The sequence below is a fragment of the Pseudopipra pipra genome, chromosome 8, assembly GCF_036250125.1.
Source record: "Pseudopipra pipra isolate bDixPip1 chromosome 8, bDixPip1.hap1, whole genome shotgun sequence".
NCBI lineage: Eukaryota > Metazoa > Chordata > Aves > Passeriformes > Pipridae > Pseudopipra > Pseudopipra pipra.
In genome coordinates this window covers 5,592,423-5,604,463 of record NC_087556.1, presented here as the reverse complement: position 1 = coordinate 5,604,463, position 12,041 = coordinate 5,592,423, and positions in this window count along the sequence as shown.

Below are 12,041 nucleotides of genomic sequence, written 5' to 3'. Positions count from 1 at the left end.
ATCCCAAGGTTTATCTGCTGCATTAAAGCCAGTGTGTCCAGTCTGGTGTCTGAGCTCAGGGTACAGCTAACACAAGGGGGGGAACAGTTTGTTTGGGGTTCGAGGGCTGGCTGCAGGCAGGGGCATAACTGTATGAGGAGTTGATTTTGGGAGGGAGCATGGATACTTTGGGTGAGCTGAGTGATTTCTGATTTAAAGATTTTGAAAAGTCTGTTTTCTCATTTAAAGGATGCAACAGTTCTGCTTTTTTGGTTTTGCTGGCAAAAGCATTTACTACCAGTGGTGCTAATTTTCAGTATTATTTTTCCTGAAATGAAGTTTAATTCAGTAGTTCTGAAGGTATGCGGACAAGACTGTTACATCTCTATCAAGTGACTTCTAATTTTCTGTAAACATTTTACAGAATCTCACCCAATCTCACCCAATCTGTCCAGTTGCTGTGGTGCCAACACCTTGCCTCGTGGTGCAGCAGGTGTTTCACGAGGCAGGCAGTGATTTCAACCTGCTCCCACTTCACACCACAGGCCGTGACAGCCCCGCTCCTCCTTTGTCACTGCAGGCTCTATTCTTGTCTCCAGATTGATGTATCCATTTAATTAATGGCTTTGGGAGGGTGTTTGGGTCCACAGATGTTGACAGGAAATAGGAATTTGAGGGGGGACACTGTGTAGGAGCTCCTCTGCTCTTGTCCCACTCACTGTTTGTTGCATAGTGATTATAAGTGATGTTAATTTAAGGCACTTGGCACAGGATTTGAAAAGGGAATACATGCACTTGGCAAGCACTAGCTCTTGGAAATCTTGCTGCAGAGTAAAAGAAACAGAGACTCCGAGACAAATCTATTTATTTGACACAAACTGCCTCCATGAGAATTTTCTTAATACAATCTCTTCAGTGAATGCCTTTTTGTTTGTTTTATAGTATTTTGTCTTTGAATGGCTTAGTGTTTTTTGCAGAAGTGTATTGTGTTTAGGACTGCTTGACAGAGGTTAATCCTGGAGGAAGATATCAGGTCTGCTTTTCGTGTGAGTTGGGGAGGCGATAGAAATGAGAAAGGAATTAAAAGTCTTTAAAAACAGGACATAAACTAAAAGAAAATAGTCTGACATAAATAGTTGTGCTAACTATGATCCCTTTTATTATGTGGGTCAGAAATGTAGAATATTTTTGTCAAATCAAATGCAATATTACACTTTTAATTGTTACTTTGACAGTGAAGGTAAATAAATTGCTTATGACTCATTACTCATTACTTGCTAGGAAATGTACTGATTGTGGAAAAAATCTTAGGTGATGAGTGGGGGGATTGTTGAAAATGTTACCATGTTGTGGGTGATTGACATCCTTCAAAAACTGAGACTTTTTAAGTGGACTTTTACACTGGGAGTATTAAGTAAATAATTAATTAAATGGATAATTCACATTTACTCCTAATAAACTGTAATTGATGTGTAACATGTGAAATATGTGTTCTAAATATCAAGCAAGAATAACAGCAAAACCAAAGTTATCACAAGTAACTAGCCAAGCTCTGTGTTTGAGGAAGGAGTGCTAAAAATGTTAACAAACACCTGTAAATGCAGTTTTGCCTTCACAGTGGGAACTGAGCAACATTACTTGGTAAATGGTGAGATTCCAGCTGTTCCTATTGGGAAAATATGTGTATGTAAACTAACCAAAAAATCCTAGCTATCAACAGGTAATTCTGAACTTCTGGTCTGACTTCAACCACTGCCAGTTGCTGTAGCCAGGGGGAATCAATCATTCAGCATTCATTGCTCACAAATGGTGTTTAGACCCCTCAAAGAGATAATGAAACTCAGTGGCATCTTAAAGTATGTTCAAGAGCGTGGAAAAGGGAGGTAGTGGTGCTGATACAGAAGAGTAAAAGTGAATGAGATCAATACAGGGGACTGGCAGTTTTCAACAGCATCCAGAAAAAGCACATTTGTGTGAACCAGTGCCTTGCTGAACACAAACAGCTCCGAGAATCTGTTGGGGTTTTTATTTACAAAATTCAATATGTCTGCGTTACATTTATCCTTGACAGGTATTGTTTTAAGCATGTGGTACCTTATATCTACTTCTCATCAGGATCATCTTGGAAACTCAGCAGAAAAGCTCAGCGTTTCTCAGGGAGGAGTAGGAAAGTACACAGGAGCATCTCAGCTCCAGCAGGGATCACCTGCTCTTTGTCCCGGGCATCATTCTCACAAAAGCTCCTTTGCACAGGGTTTTCCTCATGCTTCTCCAAGCAGGAAAGTGTCCGTGGAGCAGCACATCCTGGGCCAGTAAGTAGTTTCCTTACAATACTGAGCAAACATGCTAGGTTCTGTGAAATCACCATAAAATGATTACCTTGGCTTTGCACACTGTTTTGGCATAAAGAGGACTCCATTACACTGTTTTTTAGCATAGATTGTTCTTGTAGCGAAAGTGCCATGGAAAATGACTATTTACCCCATTGTCTGTCAACTGATAGGTAGGAAAAAGAAACTACAGCTCAATGTTCCTACACTACTCAGTATTCCTCTGTAGTGCTGCTTAGGGATGTCGTTTTACTGTGTGTTGATGATGGTTAAAGTCAAGAACCAAATCCTTAATAAGGATTTAATTACAACAGTTAGTTATTTAAACATTTCTGGGACACATTATTATAATTAATTACAGTTATTAATTACAGGGCTCGATGCTTGGCTTGGAAAGCTGTGTGCTGCTAAGGTCTCCTGGCCTTCTCCATCAGTTCTGGGGTTTTAGGGATGATGGACCCTCCTGGGACAAGCACTCCCTACTGCCCTTTGTGATTTCTTGCTGTCACGTCTTCCTATTCCCGGGTGGTGTGTGCAGCCTGTGGGGAAAGGAGAGGGAGTGGGGCAGGAGGCAAAAGGGCTTGTTTGCCCTCCAAGGCGAGCTGAATGCCCAGGGCAAGGCAGAAGGAATCCACTTCTGCCAAATTCACAGGGCTGTTCCAGCACATGGAAGCTCTTGGGAAGCTTCAATGAGAAGTACTAAGACCACCAAACAAACTGGTTTTTTCAATTCATTTTTTCAGTGCACAATAGTTCTGATATTCCCTTTGGAGCCCAGTTGTAATGAAACTGTAACCTGTAACTTAAAGACTATTAAATATGCCAGAATTCCTTTTTTAATCTACTTTGATTGCTGTATTTCCCAATCTAGATCTGTTACATCCTTGATAAATCTTAACAGACTCTGTGTATATGTTGGAAGGATATTCTACATCCTACTAGATATATGAAAGTTTTTGTTAGCTTACTATCAAGTAGTTGTTTCTGTGGAGTAAAATCAGCTCTTTAAAACTTGAGCTTAACCCTGGTCCCATTTCTTGAAATGAGAAAGTTTTCAAGATCTTGTTTTCAAACCTACCTTTTTAAAATCACTTGTACTCCTAAGAAAAAGATGGAGATACTTTGACAGTCTACTTTTACTTCATCCAATCACTATAGTTTTTGAGATAGAATTTTTTTTGATGAAGAATCTTTTCTGGACAAAAATTGTTTTCAGACAGACAAGCTTTACATGCTCTAGAAGTCCTCCAAATCTTACCTTGTTTCCCAAGATTTTAAACTTTTTTCTTTAAATGGTGTCAGTATCTTGCACAGTTGATATTTTTAAGACCAATCAGAGCTATAAATATATGTATATTTGGGCAGAGTTTGGGCACATAATACCTTGTGGAAGCCCCATGCCAGTCCTGCTGGGGTTTCATAGTTATTTTCTAAGACAACTGTTGTTGTGACATCCCAAACTTGGGATTCATTCATTTACTAACAGAGGTCCACAGTGCTGTGCTGTGATCCCTACAAAGACACAGGCACTGGTGATATTTCTAAAAATATCCTGTTATGTTTCATAGGAAATTAATTTTGATTGACAGCTTTAAGAAGGTCACATTCACTTAATTAGGAATTGTGTTCAGGCCTTCTACTGTTGTTTTATAAAGATTACTCACATTTTTGTGCAGTTTAAATATTTCTGTTTTCTCAGAAAACTTAAGATGCAGCAAAAAGACAGAACCAATTATCTATCAAGCACTTGCATAATCCTAAAATATTCCTCTCTGTAAGTATATAATGACAGTGTGCACTTTTAAATAAATTCTTCTAGCAGTAACAAAGCTGGGGATTTGATAAGTCTCACGGACCAATTTCAAGTGAGCAGAAAGAGACAATTTGTCACAGTCAAGTGATCTTAGGACCTGCTGTCTTTATTTTTTTAAAATATTAAATATAAAAATTTAATGCTGTAATTTTATGGAGATGTTCCTAACTCAATTCATAGGGATTTAAATACAGTAAAGTAGAAGTATATAATCGTTTTTGTGAGAAAAGTTTTGAAGTCAACCTACCTACATCAAAATAACTACCAGTCTGTAGAAGTTAGGGGAAAATATAGAGATAAGTGCATGACAAAAATCTTTGGTTATTTTATACATCTGAGCTCAAAATTCTTGAATTTTTTTTTCCCCTCTTCTCTCTACAAAATGGACTCTGGGTTGCACCTGGTTTACTTGTATCAAACTCACGAGAGTTTGGGTTGTAGAGGATGATTTTTGGCTCCCCATTGGACTTTTTAAGTTGCTTTTTCTAGTCTCCAAACCTCATTTGTATGCTTTGCACGGGGACACCAAGCATGGTTTGGGTAGGATTTTTGACAGAGTTAATGAACATAGTTGTCCTGCTCTTTATGCCTCTTAGGCAGTGGAAATGTTCTGCAACTGCTAAGCCACTATAAATAATGCAGGCGGTAAATAAATGGCAAATAAAGATTCTGGAGTAAATATAGTAGCATGATTAACCTTTTACATTTGCTGATACAGATGGTGAAAATGGGCAAATTGAATTTGAAACAAACCTGTGCTCCCCTGTCAGATTCCTGATCCTCCCTTCCTGAGGCTGGGATTTGGGGGGACACTCACCCCCCTCACCTGCCAGCACCTGCATCGATCCCTTGGCTCTACAACCCCCACAAACCTTCGTGACATATTTCTGTGGTTCTTTTCAGTGGCCCTGAAATCAGTCACAGGATGTAAAGCCTGAGTGGTGTTGAGGGAGAGGGAGTGTTTATTTTCATGGATTAAAGGGAAGTGTGTTCTGTAAAAGTGATTTGGCCTGAATAGGAAAGTGCAAAGTTTCTACTTAGAAGTGATTTGTTTTTCCTCCTATTGATGTACTTTTGTCCTAAATTTTTAACCTTAATTTATAGCAAGAAAAGTGACTTCTTATATTCCTGTAGTTCTTCCAGTCCAGCTTGCATGCCAGCAAGTGAGCCATGGCACCCATATATCCTAAGCAATTGGGTTTCCTTGTCCAGTGTAGCACTTCCAGTAAAAGCCCTCTACAAGAACTGGGTGCTGATCATGTCACCCAGTGCTTTACAAGGCTCTGTATTTTCTGTGTCTAAGCAAGTATTCAAATGTTGTCTTACTAAGTGGTTTTTTAATCATAGTAGCTGGTGTGGAAACCACTATTAGGACCTGGCTGTGTTGCTTTGCCAGTTCCCTGTTATCACCTGATCACCTTAGGAGGAATATTGACAGTAGTGAGCATGAGTGGGCAAACTTTGGTTTCTGGAATGATTTAGCATTACTGCATCATGCTGTGCAATACCTTTATCTGCTTCAAGTAAGTGACGAGTAGCTTCAGTGAAGCTTCTAGATTTAATACTGTAAAGAAATGTCAACAGTTACAGTGCAGTGTGGCCAGATGTCATTTGTCTGACATAATGGTATTGAACTGATGACTCACTTATTACCTGCAGCTACTTACAGCTGAAAGAGAGAGGACTCATAATGTCTTTTTGTTATATAATGAGAGAAAAGGTGAGTCTTGTGTCAGGTTGTTGACTTTCCTCAAAGAAATGGAGTGCAAAAATCCAGCATGAGCTGATGAAAGACGAAATATTCTATAGGAGAAAAAAAAAGGTAAAGTAAGGTGTGAAAAATACCTAACTATCCTGAAATTGGGTGAAATGGAAGAAGATAGTTTCATGTGGATTTCTTTATCTATAGTTTTATGTGGATTTCTTTACCTTTTCTTAAAAAAGCAAAGAAGCCTCTCTCTCACTCTCTGATCACAGGAGCACAGTAGCAATGTTGCAGTGAGTAGTGGGTTATTTATGGCTTTTGTGGCAGGCAAACAGTGCACATTCTGCTGGTTTTATGTAGTCCCTTCTATTGCAGTTTATGAAGAAATGGAATTATCTTGGGAGTCAGAAATGGATAATTAGCGTCAACAACAAAATGCAATTATACTTGCAAAATTAAGCTATTTGGAGAAGATTGGGTTCTTTAAGTCATGGACTAATTTCAACCAGAAGAGGGCTACAGAATGTGGATTCCAATCTTATATTAGTTATCCTTTTCCTGACTTCCCAGAGCAATTGATGGTAGCTGCAAAATTTACATATAGCCTTTGAATTCTTGCCAAGCAGAATTGTCTGCATCCAGAAATTAAATGAGGCTCCATTTCTGTGTTAAAATACTGACTAAATGTGGAAAGGAATTTATTGAATTAATCCGTGTCAAGCCTTTGGTTTAGTCTTTTCTGTTTTCACATTTCATTATTCTTCAAAGTTTTTTCACCCCCTTTATTACTCTGTTCCAAATTATCTGCAACTCCTTTCTATGTGAAGTCTTCCGCCAAATTTTTTTTGCATTACTACATTGTTCAAATCACTAATGGAAATATTAAATAACATTGACTACAGGTAGAGTTGCACCTGAACTGCACTTGATTAAGTGCACCCCCAGTTGCAGAGGGTAGACTTCCAGTTGGGTGTGTGCAGCTGCATTCTCACGGTGACATTGATAGTGTCCCTTTGTGTTTATGAGAACATCATGTTGGGGTAACACTGAGGAGCAGAGGGGTGCTTCAGGATGGGCACCACAAAGCTGAGAGCTCCTTCCAGGAAATAAAATGGGACTGATTTGGTGTTACACAGCTGCTTGTTTGTAGCTGCCTTTAAGCAGTGTGCAAAGGCCTGCAACTTCAAAATATTCTGGAAAGTTAAGCTTACTTACCTTATTTATTTTGGGATGTGGCTGGGGAAGTTAGGGAGTTAAAGATGAAGAGAAAGTTTCATGTAGTGTTTTATGTGATGTACAGCGGCTTAGAGCAGGACCATCAGGTGACTTGGACAAAACTAACTTAGTAAATATTCTTCAAATGATTCTTCTTGTGCAGGTGAGTAAAGCAACACAATCAGACCCTGTCCTTCCATGCCTGAGGGTCTTTATCCCTGATCCAGCACAGCATTTTAACTGTCCCTAGTGAATATCCCTCTGAAGTTAGAGGAGCTTTATCCTGCTAGAGGTGAATGCAGTCCTTGTGCACCACTGCCAGTCCTAGAATTATGAAAGGTCTTGGGTTTGAAAACAAAATGCTTGCTTTAGCTGTTGTAGAGGCAGCTGTGCCCTAAGGGGGAATCAGTGCTTTGGAAGCCAGGCAAAGTTTATCATATGATTTCCTCAGGAGTTACCCAGGAGTGTCCATTTAATCTTGATCAGTGGCTGCAGAGGAGCCTTGTTATTAGATGCAGCCTTGGAATGTGCCCTGCAGGCAGAAATGGATGCTGCTGCTTGGGAGAGCTGCCAGATTCTTTTAAATATTTAAGCAGAAATAATAAAAATCTTTGGAACGTCTCATGTATTCTAAATATTGTTAAATAATTTGAGTTGCAAAACTGGAAGAAGAAACCAGGAGGAGTTTTTCTTTCAACTAGGTAATTTGCTGATAGGAAAAATCCTATATGAAATGATCAGTCAGCTTATGTACAAGCCTGTTGCTTAGCAACTGCACGAGTAAACTTTCACGTCTCACTACATTTTCCAGATTTCATTAGATTCAACAAATAAAATTAACTTTAGCTTCAAAATACAGAATAAAACCTTGCAGTGTAGAAAATGCAGTCTTCCTCTCACGTTATATATTTAAATTTACATCTTAGGAGCAACAGGTATAGCAGAAATGAATTTGTAATGTTCATACAAACTGCTAGGGTAGTGGCAGTTCACATCAGTAAATATTAGCTAACTGTGTTTTCTAAAATAACATTTTTAGGTGGAAAAACATTTACTCCTTGTCCTGGTTTCACCCCAGCCAGCAGCTCAGCCCCACACAGCCACTCACTCATTCCCTCCTGGTGGGATGGGGAGACAATTGGAGGTGTAACAGTGAGAAAACCCATGGGTTGAGATAGACAGTTTAATAGGAAAAGCAAAAGTAGCACATGCAAGAAAAGCAAAATGAGGAATTCATTTCCCTCTTCCCATGTGCAGGCAGGTGTCCAGCCATCCCCAGGACAGCAGGGCTCCATCACATGCCATGGTAACTTGGGAAGACAAATGTCATCACTCTGAACATCCCCCCTTCCTTCTTCCCCCAGCTTTATGTGCTGAGCATGACCCCCTATGGTCTGGGACATCCCTTGGGTCGGTTGGGATCAGCTGTCCCAGCTGTGTCCCCTCCCAAATTCTTTTGTGTTCCCAGCCTACTTGCTGGCCAGGTGGGGTGAGAGGCAGAAAAGGCCCTGGCTGTGAAGCACAGCTCAGCAGTAATGAAAACAGCCCTGCATTGTTCACACTGATCCCAGCATCCCAACCCAAAACACAGCCCATACTGGCTACTGTGAAGAAATGTAACTCTACTCCAGTCAAAAACAGCATATCCTTAACTGTTGATCATTTCACAGAACCACAGACTTGTGAAGGTTGGAAGGGGCCTCTGGAGATCATCCAGTGTTCTGCCACCCTCAACATACAGAAGTTCTACCACATGGTGAGGTGGAACTTCTTGTGTTTTATTTTCTGGCTGTTTACTCATTTGATTTCACATGCACTCCTTTGACTGGTGTTGGACCAGACCTATACAGGAGCTGTTAACTGCACTCAAAGGCTTAAGCACCACGATAATTTGCAAAAGTATGTGTATCTTGCATTGTATGGTTTTGAAGTCCTCTCTTCATAGCTTTAGATCTCTCTTACCTTCTGAGGGCTGTAAGTTTACAGGCCTTTGAGTACAACCATGTTGCCAGCTGGTGAAAGTCCATTGCATGTTTCTGAGATGTTAAAAGCAGTTTAGGTGCAGATAATTTTGTTTTCCTTTCTAATTGGCTGTGTACTGTTTAGAAGGGCTGGAGATCCTTACCGTCATCATGTTACACTGCACTGCACATTCCTCAAATGTGCTCTGATTTTTTGTTTTCCTTTTCATTTTTCTTTAATATTGTGTGTTCAAAGGAGGTAGTAAACCCTCTTCAGGTGAATGTTAAATGAGGTGACAGCGATGCAGAAGTGCTGTTGAAGGATTCAGGTTTTGCAGTGTTGTTGCTGGGTGAGCACTGCAGTAGAGACCTTTGTTACTGTTGGTTTGTGTCTGTGCCAGACCAACACTGGGACACTTTCAGTATCTATGTGGTTCAAAAACCTTAAAGTTTTTTAAGAGGTCTTCTCTTGTTATGGCCAAGGATTTATCTTCAGCTCACAAAGCGATGCCTTCATGTTAGGCAAATTAACACGTGAAATGGCATTTAAAAAGAGAGTTGGACAGGAGGGGAAGAAGAGGAGAGTCCTGCTGTGGGAATGGGGCTCCATCACAGAAAACTGCTGTTCTTTACTGAAGTGTGATGGAAATACTAAAAAATGCAAACTGTTCTAAGGGTCATGGAGCAGGGTGAATCTAAGCCTAGTTTCACTCTACATGTCATTGTCAGGTAGGAACAAAACAAATCTTGCTGCATAAAAACATGGGAAAACTAAGAAATAGCTCAGTAAACCTATACTTAGTATCTTGTTTGAGGATTAGGGAACTGCCTGCCACAGAAACAGTGATGCCTGACACACCATAAGAGGTGATGTCTGAAATCAAACAGGTTTGGCAAACCAGCATCATCAATTACAGTTAAGGTTAACAGTATGTTTCTATGTAGACAGCTATTAAATTAGTCAAATTTAACTGGTTGAAGTTAATCTGTTTTACTTAGCAATTACATCAGGGACATGGCCTGTGTTTGGGAAGCCTAGGCTGAAAATCAGATCTTCTCAGAGCAAATATCCAGAACATCTGGTACAACTGGAGGGGTTTAAGGTAGGTGTAGTGGGCTCTGAATCTGTAGCGAAGAGCATCTGGTGACCTGGACAGGTCCTCATCCTCCTTGATGATTTCCTCCCCCCTGAGTAGGGCTAGTCCTTTTCTCTTTTTTGGGAAGGTAGAGCCACTGTGGCTGTTTGTGCATCTCTTCCATGGTAAAGATGCTATGGAGCTACGGTACTTAAGCTAAATTTACAGTTCCTGCATTTTACACTTATGTGACTTTAATCTTAAAATTAAGCAACTCTTTAGAGAACAATTAAATTTTTCATAATACTAATTTGCTAAGACATTTACCAACACTTGCATGGGGTACAGTTTACAAACAGTTCCTTCAGGAAATGTTTTTAGGCTATTTCTCAAGCTATTTTTACGTTGTGCACTTAAAGGGAATTATTTCCTTTATCACTTAAAGGGAATTATTTCCTTTGTTACATAAGGATCCTAAGATCTGAATGCAACATCACAAGGGGAAGTGGCTCGGATTGCTGAGATTTACCAGCTACTCAGGCTCAGATAAGGCTGCCATAGCTTGCTAGATTTTCTAACTTCTCTTTCCCCTTTGTTACTGTTATCCCAGATCGAGGGAATCCTACTGGGGCTGGGGGCAGCTGCCGACTTTCTCTGTTGCACAGTGTGACTGGTCAGTGTGCTGCATCTGCTGGACTGGTGGGAGTTGTGCCTCTACCTGCAGATAAGGAACGTGGTTGAGCTGAGCCTGAAGCTGAGGGTGTGTTTGAATACACGCCTGGAGAAACGTGTGCTCTGCTGGCTCTCCTGAGACTGAGGCATCAGACATGGATTTGGGTGGTGTGGAGAACTGCTACCCACTGCTGAACAGCAGTGTGCTGATGTGGTGATTCCATCCTGGATGCCTGTGGTTTGAGCCACTTTGTAACTGTGCTTTATCCCCGAGTGGACATGTTTAATAAGTTTTAAGTGAATCTAATGAAAACGTGTGAAGGCAGAGTCATTACACTTCCCTTTGCTCAAAACAAATGGCTCACACAGTAGAGGTGTGCATTTTGTTTATGGAAGGTTTTCATAGATATTACTGCTCAGAATAGTCACATCTGTTTTACAATCAATATCGTAAAGTATATAGGTGCTTCTCAGTGAGGCAGACCTGATGGGGTGTTTGCATTTCTACTATGGTGTTTGCATTTCATACGTTTGGACTATGAGTACAGAGTAGTGGGAAGACTCAAAGGAGATAATATAATCACCTCCTAATAACATCTCTTCCTCATGGGAACAGGTCCTGAAAAGATCGTTGAGTTCCTGCATCTTCCTCTTGTTAACAATGAAGTCAGAATATCGATATTTGGTGTGATCATGTTTGTACAGATAGTTACGTTTAAGAGCTTTTATTTATGTAAGTCTCAAGGAAGAACTTCGTTGTATTTGAGTAATTTCTTTCCTCTATTTGTCTGAGACCAATCGGGCAGATAGAAATGCGCTTTCGTTCTTTCCCATCCTAATTTATCTTCTCTACTTTTTATCTTCTCCACCAGTTTCAATTTATTTCTTTCTTGGCTACAGAGGACTGTGATGAGCTTTTAGTGAAAAATCTGAAACCAGAGACAGCATTTAATCAAAACATTTGTACATTGAACTTCATTTCCCCGATTTTATTTATTTCCTTGGATACCTGATATAGCAGTTTAAGTGATGGGACTTAGTAAAAGCAAATGCTTACAGGGAGATTTCTACTGGTTCTCATAGCTCTTGTCTTGGTTGATAGTATTTCATTAATTTCATTTGAGATCCTATATGACAACATAATTATGATATAATAAGACTTAGCTAGGTGGCATAAAATTATCTGCCAGTAAAGTCTCAAAGACAAGGTCACACAGAGTACAAGTAGTCTTCAAAATTATGTTTCTAGAACTAACTGTTCTAGCTACAGAAAAAAATAAAGCAAGTAAC